A 16,052-nucleotide genomic window follows, 5' to 3' on the forward strand; every position below is an offset into this window, starting at 1 on the left:
AAATTAAAATAAAAATTATGTTTTGGATTATGAACTCCTAAAGGGCTTTGTTTGTTTAACTTGACTCATACAAAACCCAATGCCAAAACAGTGCCATGCACACTTGAAGAATAAACAAATAGTAGATGATAACTGCAGAAGCATCCTGCCCAGGGCGGTTGGTTAAGGGAATTGCTAATAAGTGAATCTTTTATTTCCCCTGATTTTCACTATAAGGTCACTTTTTTTCTCCCTCCACAACAAATGCCCTTTATCAGATGAAGTTGAACATTTATGGATATTCTGATGGCCTGATTCAGGTTATGTGGGACCCACTAGTGTTTCTGAATTACTTCCAGAATTTTCCAGCAGATTTGAGACTTCAGAATTTCCCTACATATCCTTTCAGGCTCTCTGAGGTTCTCCCATGGATCTACTTTTCCTCTTCACTGCCTCGTAGAACTTTGTTGCAGCACCAGCCTGGGCCAGTAGATCTGCCACGTCATGATGTTAACAGATGGAAAGTTTCTTTTATGGTGGTTAAGGCCTCAGATGGAGTGTGTGTTGAGGAGGGAAAGTCGATGGAGAGGGAGGGTAATGGGTAACTGGTGTCTTCTCTCAGGAGAGTAGTTTGGTTTTTAATTGTGTGCTTATGAATTGTTTGAATTTTATCACAAGTAAGATAGTAAGAAAAACAATAAAAAATAAATTAATTTTAAAAAGATTTCAACTTCAGATACTTCAAGTGTATTTTAGGCAAGGAAGTCAATAATTGAATAAAAACAAAATTTAAAAAGTAATATCTAAAAGTAACTTGGACTCAACATTTCTCAACAATAATGGAAAGGGAGGGCTTGAAACTATGTTTTGGAGAGCCTGAGGGACATATTCTTTAAACCAGTGTTTCTCAAACTGGTGTCTCAGATAATTTTGGGTGGTGCAGGATAAATCATTTTTATTTCCATAATATACATTCATTTGCAAGGTCATCTTCTACTCATGGCAAGTTACACTGGTTTTCCATTTATGATGAGGATAAAAAGTTGCCTTTATTAGATAAACTTATTTCATAAAAATAATTTAAAGAAAATTATTAAGCAGATAATATTACAAGGGTGATATGGCAATAATTATAAAAGTGGTATTCAATAGAAATGGTGGAAATAATGCCTTGTTTAAACAAGCAATACAGTTTTGCCTATGCAAACAAAATTCTTTGTTTCCTATGTTCAACTTCTTATTTCAAATGTGGACTGCAAATGTGACATTTTGTATCATTCCTAGTGGTATGCATGCAATATATGTATATTTAAGACTAGACGGATTGGAAGGTAATCATAAGAAACCGAACAACTAATATTGTGATACAATCCTATTTTCTTGGAATAACTTCTGTAAACATATTCTTATGGAGATGTATAAAAAATTATGTGGGAGAAAAGTAACTTGAAAGAAAGGTCAGTATTGCTGAAAATCTGATTTTAGTAGAGAGTAAAGAAATGTGCTAAAAAGTTATATTTGTGTGAAAATATGCTGTACTAAAGTATGATATGAATTTTTATTTTATCTAAATTGTGCATGTCCTCACCTATATTTAGAGGTCACACTAACACATAATGTTTTATACCCAAATAAAATTTAAAAAATTGTGGCTTTATGAGGAGAGTATTAAATTCAGCATTGCACTTAATTTTTACATGATCTTTGCTATAGCCACCGAGCGTTCTTAGACTCTGAATGATTCAAAAACATTTAAATTGCATATTTTGCCCATAGCATATACACTGTACTAAAAATAATTACTATTTTTCTGACTACTACCATTAATACTGATAGCCTCACGGTCGATAAGAGTGGTCTTCGGAGTTACACAGATGCTGGTTTGAATCTTAGGTCTGCCATTTATTAGCAAGTTGTTACAAATTCTGAGTCCTTAGTTTTCTCACCAGTAAAATGGGAAAATAAGATCTGCAAAGTTAATTAAATCTGCCCATTGCTATTTCCCTCTTAAGTGTCTATTAACCGGCATCGTCTCCAGGCCAGAATGTGCTCTAGACCAAACCCACCTCCAGAACTCCTTCAACCCCGAGAACCAGAAAGAGAAACATTACTCCTGGCAGTGCCGAAGCCCTTCAAAATAAATCTGCAGGAAAGAAAACCCAGTGAGTGATGAGAGCAGCCAGGAGCGCCTTTATCAGTTTAAATTTACAACCTCACCTTTTCCACTGCCTGTTAATAATTGTAGACAATGCCCCACTAATTGAGAAATAAATTGAAACTACCAGTATTTGTTTTTGCTTTTGAACTTGACGGTGTCCATGTCAGTTGCATAAGATTACGCCCAAGTAGCCAGTGAAATCTTTTTCTGAGCTTTTCTACAGAATATAACTTAGTTGATAATATATTAAAACTAAATTTTCTTTGAATGGGAGTAATTTCTGCTAGTTAACTTGTAATCCCTCAGGCCACCTCTAAGGCAGTGTGAGGCTTGTTGAATCTTAGGGTTGGTGTTTAGAGACCAGTGGGTTTGTCTTTGGGAAAGTTACTTTCTGAGGTTTCTTTGGGCCTCAGTTTCCTTAGCTCTTTTACGGGCTTAAATAACCACCACAGAGTTGTGAAAATTCAATGAACCCATACGTGCCTTAAGTGACCGGTGTAGGACTGACAGTAAATTCTCAATGAATTAAAACATTTAAATCGATGTGACAATTAAAGAAGATGCCCCTAAAATAGACAATAGGTTTTAGGAAGAGGTGATTGAAAGCATACAAAATGTATGTATTGTTTATTGTCTACTTTGCTGCGGCTTCTGGCTGTGATATTCACACGTGTGCATATAGAATGCTAAATCCTATGCGGGTGCGTAACGTGCAGAAGGCTCAGGCATGAAATGTCGCTTCAGCAATGTGCCTGGGGAAGCTCTGACGCTGCCTTGGAAGTCAGTCGTCGCCGCCTGACCTTTGGGCGTCTGGGAGGGATGCCTATACCTGCGCCCAGCGCTGGAAGGGGCCCAGGCCCTTCCCAGCACAGCCTATCCCCGACTGCGCACTCGTTCCCAGCACATATCTTCACGGAAAAGGGTATTTCCTCCCTTCAGAGAAAGCTCCCCAGTCTGGCGTGGGTTGGTTTTTATTTTACGTTGCTGCAAGTAGGCGAAGTCCCTTCTGTCTCCACCCTTGGGGTAAGTGGAAAGAGTCCGGCTGGGGGCCCGCAGTGGCCCACACTGGGCACCGGGTCCCGCGGAGTTACAGACCCCTCAGGGGCTGCCCCGCAGAGGCAGGTGGGGACAGACAGCGGTTCCCAGGTCCGGGGAGGGGAGTGCGGCCGCGGTTCCCTCCCCCAGCCGGGAGGTGGCAGGGCCGGCGCCAGGCCGGTGGGGGCGGGGTGGGGGCGGCGCGGAGGGCGCGGAGATTACCGCGGCGCCACCGGGGACACCCAGGGCCCCGAGCGGTCCCCACGCGGGACCGCAAACCATGACAACAGGCAGTCCCCCGAGGTCGAATAAAAAGGAGCCGGTGCCCCGCGCGCCGCCGCCCCCCGCCGCCTGCCCCGAGGTCCCCGGCGGCCCCCAGTGGCCTCGGGCGCCGGCGGCGGCCCCCGCCCCCACCCCGCGCGCAAGTGCGCGGCCGCCCGCCGCGGGGCGCACGCCCGGCCGCTCCCGGCCTCCGCGCAAAACTTCGCGCCGGGCCACGTGAAGTTGTCGCTCCCCTGGCGGAGGGGACAGAGCTTCGGGGCAGGCTGCAGCGGGACGGCGGCGGCGGCTGGGCGCGCGCTCGCTTTTTCTTTTCTTCTCCTGTTTTTTTCCTGTCGTCAGTCCGGAGTTTTGGCTGCTCGCCTTTCCTCCTCCCCCTCGGAGCCGGCTTCTCCCCCGCCCCGTTTCTCCCCCACTTGTGTACGCTATTTGTTGCGGGGTGGCCGAAGGGGATGTCCTGTTTCCACCAGAGGCACAGCGCGAAGGGGAAACTTCGACACTGGAAGGAACGAGAATAAATATCTAAGTAGCGACGCGCGGATCCGCGGCTGGGACACGCGCTTGAACTTCGGGATCCCGAGGCGGCCGGGCGGCAGGAGGTGAGTGCCCCTTCTGGCGACCCCCGTCCCAGGCCCCGCGGGGGTCCGGGCTTGAGGGACCCCGCAGACTCGCTCGGGAAAGTGTACGCGGCTCCGCCGGGGCGCCGAGCGCTGGGGACGAGGACGCGCGGCGGGACGGTGTGGGGGCGCCGAGTCCCCGGGCGCCCCGAGGCGGAGTGCCGCGCGCCCGAGGGCCCTCCGCTGGGACTGCAGCGCGGCGCTCGGTCCTGCAGGACGCCCCCGGCCCCGAGGGTCCCCGCCGAGCCTGCGTGTCCCTTGCGGGGCGGCGGCGGAGCCCGCGCGGAACGGGGTGCGCGGCTCCCCATCTGCACTCCGTCCCCGCCTCGCCGAGACGCGCTCCCGGGGTCTCCCTCCATCCTCCTGTGACATTTATTACTTTGTGATGACCCCCTAGGTCAGCCAGGCGCAAGGATGCTGACCCAGGTCCCCTGGAGGCCCCAGCGCCCGGGTTTCCCGGTGCTGGGGGCTCTGATCCCGCGGCCGGAGCCGGATTTTGAACGGCGGCCGTCCCTCTGCCATAGTTTTATGTGGCGTGGACCGAGTGTCTCCTGCAGTTTGCCAGGGTCCGTGAAATTAGAGGCGCCTTGTCAGAGCAGTCGCGTTCATTGGCTCGGGACGCGGATGCCATGGAGGGATTATAACTTCTCCAAACGAAGGGACCTGGCTGGGAGAGCAGGTTTGCTCTCGTTTCAAAGCCTGCTGGGCCGGGGGTGCCGCGGCACTGGAAACGGCTCGCTGTTTCTGCGTCGTTAAGCAGGATTTGGAAGTAGACCCTGTGTGTGCTTGTTTTATTTTGCGCCACACAGTAGCCAGAACTTTCGTTTAGTAGCACTTTAGAGATGTTTCTTTCTTTGTACGCATTGTTCGGAACAGCTTGGAGCTATTAGAGAATTTGCGGACCCAGTCCGGTGGCAGAGCGGTGGCGGCACCGGAGAGGGCAGTTAAATTTTTGTGACCTCTTGCCTAGTTGGAGTGGCAATGCCTCCGCTCACGACCACCTCTCTTTCCCCTTCCCTTGAAGGCTAATGGGGTGTGGGCTTCGGCGAGCGTGTGTGTGTTGTTTGGAAACGATCTTCTCCCCTCGCCCCCTGCGCCTCTCCCCTGGACTGCCGAGCGGGCAGAGTCATTCATGAATCCTAACCCGAGGGCAGCGAGGCGCAGAATAGGGACGGGACTTGTGTTTTGGTTTCAGAGCACTTCCACGTGGAGCACCTCCGTGTGCGTGTGTGTTGTGTACTTGATCTGTGAGGAGGTATCAGGAGTCTCGTGTTCAAACCCAGTGGGCCGTTGGCCATTAATTTGCTTTCCTGGCTGTCATTACAGACACTTCCAAAATCTGATACCTAAGAGAACCAACAGGTTAGGTTTCACATTAAGAGCTCATACTTAACAGTTTTCTTTCTCCCTTACCCCTTTGGCTTGGCACCCTGGGCTCAACGTAATTGATGGAGCGAAACATACCTTCTCCAAGATGGCATTTTGTGCCTCTTCTCGTCAGCGGCCACTTTTTGCGCCCTCGGGCGTTTGTCAGTTTCGGTGCGGGCTCCTGCCGGGCTCAGGTGGGGTCCAGGAGCCTGGCACAGCCGCGGCCTCCCCCTCAACAGCCTCTGAAGTTTCTTTTGCACGTAGGTGACTGACAGCGTTGAAAGTTGATGGTGGTTTTTTGTTTGTTGGGTTGTTTTTGTTTTTAAAACGTCCTCAGAACAAGGATAGACTTGGTAACGTTTCCCGGGTAGGACTTCTTAAGCAGAAACATTGCCTTTACTTTTTCCTTTTAAAATATTTCTGGCCAGTTTGTAGCTGAAGAACCCAAAAACTAGGAAGGAGGTCAGAGAGAGAATCCTAAAACAAAATATTTGATATGTGGTAGAGTGCGTTTTAGGAGACTGCATTCAAAGGCATTTGTGTATTTTTTAAAATAACATTATCCCACGTAGCAGTAGTAACAGACACAAACTGTTTTGTGTGGAGCTAGACTGCCAGAATCTGATTTTTATGGCAACAATACCAAAGGCACTTATAACTACACCCATTTTTATTGTTATTATAAACCATAAAAATAGTTTGTTCGACTCAAAAGTTGTAAGTATTCAAAGTTAAACTAACTTTTAGAAATGACTGTACAAGATAGTTAAAAACTTTGCCAGTTACAGCTTTGAAAGTAACATCATTAGATTATCTGGAAACTGCCCTTTTTTCTGATTATTAGAGATATATACTTGTCTCATAATAAGTGGGGGTCTAAAGGCCTGTTCTCCTTTCTCAATTACTTGAAAATAGTATGCTTCAACATTTTTAGGCCATCGTTATTAGAGGTTGTTTCACAATTATAACTGAAATAAAAAGATTTACTTGATTATTCTCTTTTTTGTTAGTCAGTATTTATTTTATTGGACATTAGAAACTTAATTTCTCCTTTACGAAATGAAAAGTTTTATGTATATGTATATATTCATAGCTAATATTAATTTTAAGTAATATGTTCAAGTTTAAAACTTTTAAAAACCCTGAGATTTGTATAAAAAGAATTGGTTCAAGAACAATCATTATTCTTATTAAGAAATGCAGGTGCTGCATTCTAGCAGATTTGTAGAAGCTAGTTGAAAAGAATTGTCTTTACATGAAAGTTTGTTTTTTGAAGGGAGGCAGATGAATAGTTTGTCATTTTGTTATAATTTATTTTTTCTTTTAAAATAACTACTTTGAGGTGAAAAAAAGAAAAACAAGTTCTCCATTTCTACGAGTTTCCTTTTTATTTATATTGTAATTTGGGGTGTAAATAAATTTTACATAGCCACGAGAAATAGAGTGTCCAGTTTCATGTTTTCAATCTCTGTTGCAAGCTCTAAATGACTGATGCTGTGTCTAAAAATATATTTATGTGGCTTGGTATTTCATTTAAAAAATTTATGCTCTGAAATTAAATTACCCAGAATTTTTAGAAAAGTAGAATGATAGAAAAACCATAACTATTGTTATGAAAAGTTAGGATGGTGGCAAGTTCACATTTTAACTTTCAAACAATAAAATTAAACTTATTTCACCCAGTGGAACCTCACACTTTTTTATAGAAAATTCAAGAAAAGGGGAGATAATCCTTTTCAAGACTTAGTGAAGTGTTAAGTAATTTAAGAGTGCAATATTTATTATGTTTTTTCATTATCTTTTTTTTCTGTTACTTAAATGCAGGAACACTGAACATTCAGTAAAAACAGGCCCCCCTTTATAAGGCGTTTATTCACCATGGTTCTGTATTGCAGCTGCTGATCATATTTCATGGAGCTGTTAAAGCACTTAAAACCTAAAATTAGGTACTGTCTGGTTGTAAATATTTCAGATCACTCATTTAGGAAATAAATAGAAAAGCGTGCTATCAAAAGTAGAAGACATTTTGAGAGGTCTCGTTGAAGAGCTCAACAAACCTCTATCAAACACCTTGTTATTTTAGTGAGAATATAGTCATGACAGTTTCTTTTTCAAATGGAGATTATTCTTACATGTTCTAAACTCTTACAGTGTGTCTCCTGTAGAGTATCTTAAACTAATTGTATTCAGAAATACAGTTGGGGGATTTTCTTACAATGGTTACTAGGTGGATGAAATCAACACCAGGAGGAATGGATGACGTTGCAATGTACCTGTGTCTCATGCATTTTTCTCGGTGAACTAAGATATGACGTGCTCTTTCAGGCGTCTGTTCTAGGGAGGGATGAGATGCAATGGTGTATGTAATTGCAGCATATATAATACTGCATTTTGCAGTTAGAAGTGTTTTCATATATGGGACATTGAGTATTCGTTAAATTGCACATGGAGCTGAACTTGGTGTCATTTAGTTTGCACTCGAGTGGAAGAAAATAAACAAGAATCACATATTCAAAAGCAGTACAGTACAATCAGCAAAAACTGATTGCTTTTAAGAGGTTTGAAGACTTTGTAAACATTGCTGTCACCTAATTTTGCTGTGGCACTGCACAGTCGTATCTGCTTTGGTGACACGCCATTTTACTCTTGAAGTTTCTGATTCTTACTGGATCCCCATCCCTGTTTTTCCTGGGAGAGAGGTACTGAAAATGAATACTATTACCCTTCCTCTCCTGACTCCTCTACTTCTTCCAGAAAAGAGATGAAATGGATTAATTTAAAAATAGAAACCATTTTGAGTTATCAAAACCACATTTCTGTGGTGGTTTGAAATAGTTTCAGAGTGCACCTCAGAGCCTCACTGTAACCTTTTCTGTCATTGAAAGGTGCTAATTGATCTTAGGGCACTGACATAATAGTATAGTTTGATATTTGAAACCTTTCAGCATTGGTCTGGCCCTTTTCTCGCCCTGAGATTTCAGTCCATGGCTGATGAAGAATAACACCATATTAAAATGTCAGAAATTGTAATGTTTTTCCCCCGTATGAAACATTTTAATACAACATACTCATTTTTAAAGCTTTTATTTTTGTAAAGTAAGTAAATTTATTTTAATGTACTTCTGGGCTGTGAGAGAAAGACCTATAAGTGTTATCATGTTAGGGTTTTTAAATATTATTTTTTCACAGGTTGATTTTTTTGGATTGAAATTTTTAGGCAAAGTCTGATTGCTGTGACCATATTTGAACACTTTCAAAATGAAGTTACATTAGTCTAATATAGAATATCCATTTTGAAATTCCATATCGAAAGTATATATTTTTAAAGTGTGTTCAAATCTTAAAGTATATTTTAAAATAAAAGTTGTCAGTTCAGTTTTTGTGTAGTTATAGTTTTTCTAAGTCGTCATCATTTTCATCATCATAACATCACAGCTAACATTTATTGAGGATTTACTTTATGCAAAACACTTTAAAGTATTTTTGTGGATTCGATAATTTTAATCTTCTCAACTATGCTATAAATTAGGTACTTTTATTATTCCCATTTTACAGATGAGAAACTGAGACCCAGTCACTCGGTGCTGTGGAGCCAGGATCCATCTCTGCTGTCTGACCCCAGATCCCTGATCCTTAAATCTAGGCAGTTACTCCCACCAGTGATACATGAGTCATTTTAGGTGGTACCCAAACAAACATTTTATTTTTGTATTGTTAGTTATGTTTTTATTTATAAGGGTATTAGAAAAATATGTTAAATTTCATATTAAACCTAAGACAAAGCCAAAAAAGTATTGAAGTAAAAACAAATTTTTAAAGCATCTATTTAAAGAAACATATTAAGTGGCAGTGAACAAGTGCTTGGCTAAAAAAGCCAAAATCATGAAGTTTGGTGGCAAATGACTGAATTTGGAGAAACTGTTACTCTAGAATGCTTCCCAAACGTTAAGAACTTATGGCCAGATCTTTTTAATGTTTAATTTACATGTAAAACTTTCCTTTGCTTTTGAAGACTTATCCATTGGTTAGATGTTATCAATTTTACAGGGATTTTGTTGTTGGTGTCATTTTAAGCCTGAATGCTGGTGAGGAATCTCAAATCTACACATTCATGTTGAGCCAGCTAATAAGGACTTCATAATGAATTTCTAGAGGCAAGTTTAAGTCACAGTGGGGTCACCCATATTTTGGAAATACTTTCAATTTACACAGATATCAGACTTTGCATTTTTAAGGTTTTTTTCTAGTGAACACTTTTGCTGTTGATCTGTTCTATAACTTTAATATATTTTTCCATTTTCATTTTTTATTTATTTATTTATGTATTTAGTCCCAGACCCCTTGATTCAAGTGAAAGCTGACGCTGTGCCCACTAGAGCAATACCCACTGCTCCGAGTAAAGCGGGTCGCAGGTGGCCTGTGAATCACGGCCAATACTGCCCTCCTACCGTTGCCACCTCCCAAAGTCTCTGTAAGGGTCTTGAGTGTGTGAAAGTGGGTGCAAAAACGAAAGGGGTGAATTTAGAGGACCCGCTGTAGTATGTCAGTATGTCATCCATTTAAAAACAAAATGCAACAAAAAACAACTCTCAAATACGCAAAATATCTCCCGGTGTCATGTATGGGCAAAAAGTATGTCTGTTCACCCTAGTATAACTTGACTGCTTATTAACCAATCTGCAACTTTATTTCAGTTTAGTACTGAGAAAATAAAAAGTAGTCAGAATGTTTCCCACATTGAGTTAGAGGTCTGAATGAGGCACACAGAATTTGTATTTGCAAAGGTTTGCTTTGTTAGAGAATCTTTTGTTCTTTAAAGACTTTATGAAGAAACATCAGCGCTGACATAAATTGATGTGACCTTGGATAGTCACTTAAATTATTGCTACTGTTTCTGTAATTCTTTCCTCCTTTCTTTTTTAAAATGAAAGGGACATTTCTTATGAAAGGCTACAATTAAATCATAAAAATTTACATTCATGTGCCATTAAGTTTAATTCTACTCACAAAAGCAATAGCATTAAATTTGAAATTCTATCCTTAATCAGGTGGGTGTACCACATACCAGGAGGGCTTATTCTCCACAAGGTCATACACACAATTCACAGACCTCTGCATATACCCAGTGGAGCGATCTATTCATTACATTTTTCCTCTGCCTCTGAACTCCCTAATGTTGAGGGATTTGAAAAGACCTGAATGGTCTGACTAAGAGATTGAATATTAATGTGGCCAGTATGTTGAAAATGATGATGACTTGGGGAGTCAAGAGGTCTCTGAATTAGCTAATTCTTTTCACTTAAAATTTTATATTTTAATGCAAATCTGTATTCACGTTTGATTATGACTCAAGTAATTCTAGCCAAATTTAATCACAAGGTGGGTGAGTCACGTTCAGATTTCCTTTTGCAGGTTTTCAGTAATCTCAAACTGTGCTTCTAGTAGGTAACTTAAGAATGTGAAATTCCATAAGTCTGTCAAGAACAGCAATGCTGCCTCAATTTTTTACAAGAACTTTTAGGTGTTAAGAGATGCTACTGTTTTATTTTTCTCAGTTGACCCAAGAAGAATTTTAATTTAGATCTGTTTTGTCTCCTTAATTGTTGACTTTCGTTCTTAAAGGCTTCATTCATGAAAATATGTAGCAAAGTTCTAGGTACATGTAAATGCCTTTTTAAATGCTTTTTCATTATCAGTGTTGTTGACATGCAAAAATTAGAGTGAGGTGAGTAGGTTTTTTCTATTCTATATAATTTTGAAGACTTTGGGATTTTTAGTCTATTATAGTAAGTTTTGCTTCTTCTTGCCATATACCATTCGTAAGGAATGGTTAGCACAGTAAGTTATTTAACCATGGTAACCAAGGTCACAAGTTTAATCTTCAGATTATCCTGTTAGCTTTAGGTGGACACTTGTCCTATACACACTTGGTCATATTGTCTTTGTCATGAAGAGTATAGTTGTGGTATCTTGACTGCCTCTCCTGGGGAACCATTCTGGACTATGCTGGATCTGTCTCCAAGATTCCCCTCCCCATCCCTAGGATGGTCAGCCACATTTGTACAGCTTTTATCAGGTCCCTTTTGACTTAAAATTCTTAAAAAAATTTCCTGTTGCCATAGAATAAATTCCAGACTTCTTAGCAGGGCCTGCAAGGCCCTTCATGCTGAGACCCTTGCCCAGGTTGCCATTCTCCTCTTCACCACCCTCTCCCAAGAAATCTCTTCTCCAGCCACATGGAAAACTACAGTGCTGAAAGACCCCTGGTCGTTTCCAGTTCATTGCTTTGTGCATGTGGTTCTTTCTACCTGGAAGGCATCTCTCCTCTGCCTCTGAAACTTCCTTTTCTACTTCTTTTTCAAGACTCAAGATGCAAAATGTTACCTCCTCTGGTGAGTTGTTCTGCCTCCAGAGGCTGAGTTGGATGCTTCTTTTCTCTTTGCTCCCAGAGCACCCAGTTATTAGCTTTAGCCTGGCACTTGCCACGTTGAAGTGTAATTGGTTACATGAGCTTCAGTCCTGCTCTCGACTGAGAGGTTACTGAAGCTATTACCAGTATTTGTCATGTCGATATCTCCAGTATAGGAGTTAGTAAATTCCTGTGGAGCGAATGAGGAAAGATAATGGGGATGAAAGCAGTGGTGGTGCACTGGACATCCTCTGCCATAGGACTGGGAATGGTGGGAATGGGTGTGACCATGACAAGGCAGGACAGCCTTGAGAACAACCTCAGGGCTTTTTGGTATTAGCAGCTCTGAATCCAGGCCCAACTTATGTGTATGTGTGTAGTGATGTAGAAATGTATTTCCCACATGACCAATGGGACTTCAATGATCTAGTAGATAAGCCAAGGATCCTGAAAATCTCTGCAGATAAGAATGTTTCATAGCACTTGAAATCTGAGAGACCCAGTTTTTTTTTTTTTGGTGAGGAAGAGTCGCCCTGAGCTTACATCTGTTGCCAATCTTCCTCTTTTTTCACTTGAGGAAGATTAACCCTGAGCTTACCTCTGTTGCCAGTCTTCCTCTTTTTTCACTTGAGGAAGATTAACCCTGAGCTAACATCTGTGCCAGTCTTCCCCTATTTTGCATGTGGGATGCCTCCACAGCATGGCTGATGAGTGGAGTAGCTCCGCGCCCGGGATCCGAACCCATCAACCCTGGCCGCTGATGCAGAGCATACTGAACTTGAACCACTTGGCCGCAGGGCTGGCGCCGAGACCCAATTCTTTTTCTAGCACGGTGGTTAAGTACAAAGAATATGGAGCCTGGCTGCTTGGGTTCGAACCCCAGCTCTGACACTGAAGACGATGTAATGATGAGCATGTTACTTAAACTGATTTTGCTTCAGTTTTCTCATGTGTAATAGAACATGCTTCATAGCGTTCTTATGAGAATTCAATGAGTAACTAAATGTGAAGTAGTTAGAAGAGTGTCCAACATGAGTACTGTGAGTAGGAGCTGTTATGATTATAATGATTGTAATTATATATGATATGTGCTGTTAATGATTATAATGGTTATAATTATATAATATGATATGAGCTGTTATGATAATAATGGGGTGCCCTTCATTAGACTACTCAAAAAGTTCCAGAGATTTTTAGAGCTGAAAGTCCTTTTGGGGGCTGTAGATTGGAGACCATAAGTTGAGTCCCCAGTGTCCAGGTACAGATTTGGTGCTCTGGGGTGATCTTGGCAAATCTGAGGCTGTGTTTGGAGCCCTAAGAGAAGACATTAGAGGTGCTCAAAAGTCAGCTTTGACCATTGACCTTGTGCAGTATTTCTTTTAACAAATACTTCCACCAGCAGTAATCTAGAATTGATAAGGCTTTGATCTATGTGGTTTCTCAATTACTCTAAGCAATTATAAGCGCATCGTATAATGGTACTTTAGTTTATAGCCAATATTTAAGTTTCTTCAGTTGCTTTTTTTTCAGCCTGAAGTTACCAATGATAAGAATTTGTGTAATTATCAATTGACAGTGGGCTTGATGAACTCATGGTAAACTTTTAAAAAGATAACTTAAAATATTGCTATGATTCTTATCTTTCTGGTGACAATAGGGGGTTATAAGCACCTCTGTTTCTAGCATTTATCACTCCTCAGAGTCAGATGTAATGACTGTATGGCAGAGTGGGGCTGAGGGAGGAAGGAGAGTTAGAACATTAATTGTCAAAGTCCCATTTTTGCTGCTTACCTGCAATTGCTGCCAGGTGCATCTGTATAAAAATATGGTGCTAATATTGATGTTTTCCCTGAAGCCTTCAATATATTTAGACCAGGGTTTCCCAAGCTCTGGTTAGTGACAAGTGGGGCTGGATAATTCTCTGTTGGGGTGTGTGTGTGGCTGTCCTTTGCATGCTGGGATGTTTAGCAGCATGCCTAGTCTCTACCCACTAGATGCCAGTAGCACCCTTCCCCGAGTGGTGACGGTGTCTCCAGGCATTGCCAGATGTCCTCTGGAAGCAAAATTACCCCCAGTGGAGAACCCATAACCAGAGTAGATCTTAAGATCACTTGATATAGTCAGAAGATTCCTAGGCATCTGCATGAGAGGACGGTTCTATTTTCAGTCAAGTGTGGAGAATCTTCATACCTTCCTCCCAAGTTAAACACAAAGTCACACAGCTCTCATTGGTCTGTGTCGATAGGTAAACTTGACATAGACGGGATTCACAGATAAGCTTTACCCAGGTTTACTATCTTCAGCATATTTTCCTCTTCCGGAAATAACATATGACTTGGGGGAGCAGAATGCCTGAGAAAGTGTGTGTAGGAAGTAGATACCTATTTGAATCACTTATATGTCTACACTTTCTATTATTTTTACTGTTACTTGTCAGTAGATACTTTTGATTCATTTTTAATAATGACAGTTTTTTGTCCTTTTCAATAGATAAATATTCAGTAATAAGAAACTTTTACTTTATTTAGTCTGTAGTGTCAGAAAGAGTAAAGCTACCTATAATCACAACTGCCTAAGATTAAAATACTTAATCAGTTAAATCGTTTGTTCATTTGTAATGCAAAATTCTCAAACAAAGTATGTCTTAACTTTCAGTTTGTACCATTTCAGGATCTTGGGTTCAATAACGTTGGTACAGTCTGCAGAAAGTAAAAATGAAAATATTTCGTGTAAAAACTCTTTTCGTGGATTACTAAATCCAAACTTATGTTCTAATTCTATAGGTTTAATCTGGACATACACATTTTATCTATGAATTGATATGCAGTTGTGTGTAAGTAATGTGGCTGTAGTGTAAGTACCACCTCTGACCTCTGCCTAGTTTAGGTATATGTGAAAGATGTTTCAAAAATTACTGAGCAAAACAAAATGGGAACAAATAATGTTAACTTAAAGTAAGAGAGGATAAATTTGCCTCCATGAGTTGTGGGTTGAATGTGAAAATTATTTTGAAGTATGAAACAATTAATATTATAAATATATGATTAGACTAATATTCATATGAGGTTTAAATGATAGAGAATTTTTGTTTTAATCTCACTAGTTGTTGCAAAGATACTTGAAATTACAAACACACGTATTGTCTAATTTAGTGGTTTTACTGTAATTGTATTAGGTGGGTAATCATGTTACCTGGAAGCAGTCAGACTGAGGGATTTCACATCATTTACTAATTGATGCTCGAGCAGCCAGGGCCGAGTGCTGTCTGTCTCTTAACTCTCCTTTGATTTGTGTTTTAATTTTTGAAATATACTCGTAAGAGGGGAAAGTGGCTGCAAATCTAGCACACTGTGTGTGTCCAAAATAGCCTTCTGTTTTCTAAGAAGAGAACCCCACACAGCTGCTTGTGAGCAGAGAGGTGAAGTGGGTGCTGGGCAACCCAGTGACAGATGGGGGTCATTCCAGGGGAATTAGGGAGATGTGAGTCCGGGGTTGAAATCATGAGTTTTCAGACAGTGGAGGAGGGTTTTGCTCCATGCTTTGACAGGAAGCACAGAGAAGACATAGGAAACCTCAAGTCCATCCAGGCACTTTCTGCCTGACATTGAACAGGAAGCCTGGTGGCCCTTTAGTCATTGGAGAACAGCCAGCAAACCAGAGGTTTCTGTTTTTCCAAATGAACACTTCTTGGGTTCATAAATCAGAGAACCCTCGAGAGAATTCAAGTCCCATATCTACTTTCTCAGGTTGATTCTTTGTACAGTGGCTCCTAACGTAAGACTAGCCTACTTTTATGAATGCTCCATGGCATAAAATACAGTTAGGCACTTCCGTTCCTCTCCCTGGAATATTCTCACCACCCTTGTCCTCTACCCCCCAACTGCCTTAACCTACTTGCCTCTTACTCTTTGCTGCCTACCTGGACAAAAAATCTACTCATCTTTCAAGGCTTAGCTCAGATGTCACCTCCTCTGGGAAGCCTTCCCTAAGGCTCAGGCAGAAGTCATTCTTTCCTCTCTGTAATGCCATAGCACCTTATTTGGGCTATTAGTATAACATCTCATTGTACTGGGCTAATTATCTGTGCATCTATCTGTCTTCTAGAGAGATTCTGAACTCACTGAGGGGAGAGATCCTGTCTTTCCCTCTCTGTAGCCCTAGTGCCGGGGCATATCGATGGAAATTCACTCCCTGCCCTGTTGCATGC

General features: G+C 41.5%; 1 long non-coding RNA gene across 1 annotated transcript in view; it reads left to right on the forward strand.

Moving 5' to 3' along the window:
• Nucleotides 1-3,810: 3,810 nt before the first annotated feature.
• Nucleotides 3,811-16,052, forward strand: part of LOC147914557 (uncharacterized) — a 135,830-nt gene continuing 123,588 nt past the window's right edge. The window contains exon 1 of the long non-coding RNA XR_015555185.1: nt 3,811-4,050. This is a non-coding gene — a long non-coding RNA (uncharacterized LOC147914557). The remainder of the gene's footprint in view (nt 4,051-16,052) is intronic.

Source organism: Ceratotherium simum, chromosome 19, assembly GCF_057802395.1.
Source record: "Ceratotherium simum simum isolate JZ-2026a chromosome 19, ASM5780239v1, whole genome shotgun sequence".
Taxonomy (NCBI): Eukaryota; Metazoa; Chordata; class Mammalia; order Perissodactyla; family Rhinocerotidae; genus Ceratotherium; species Ceratotherium simum.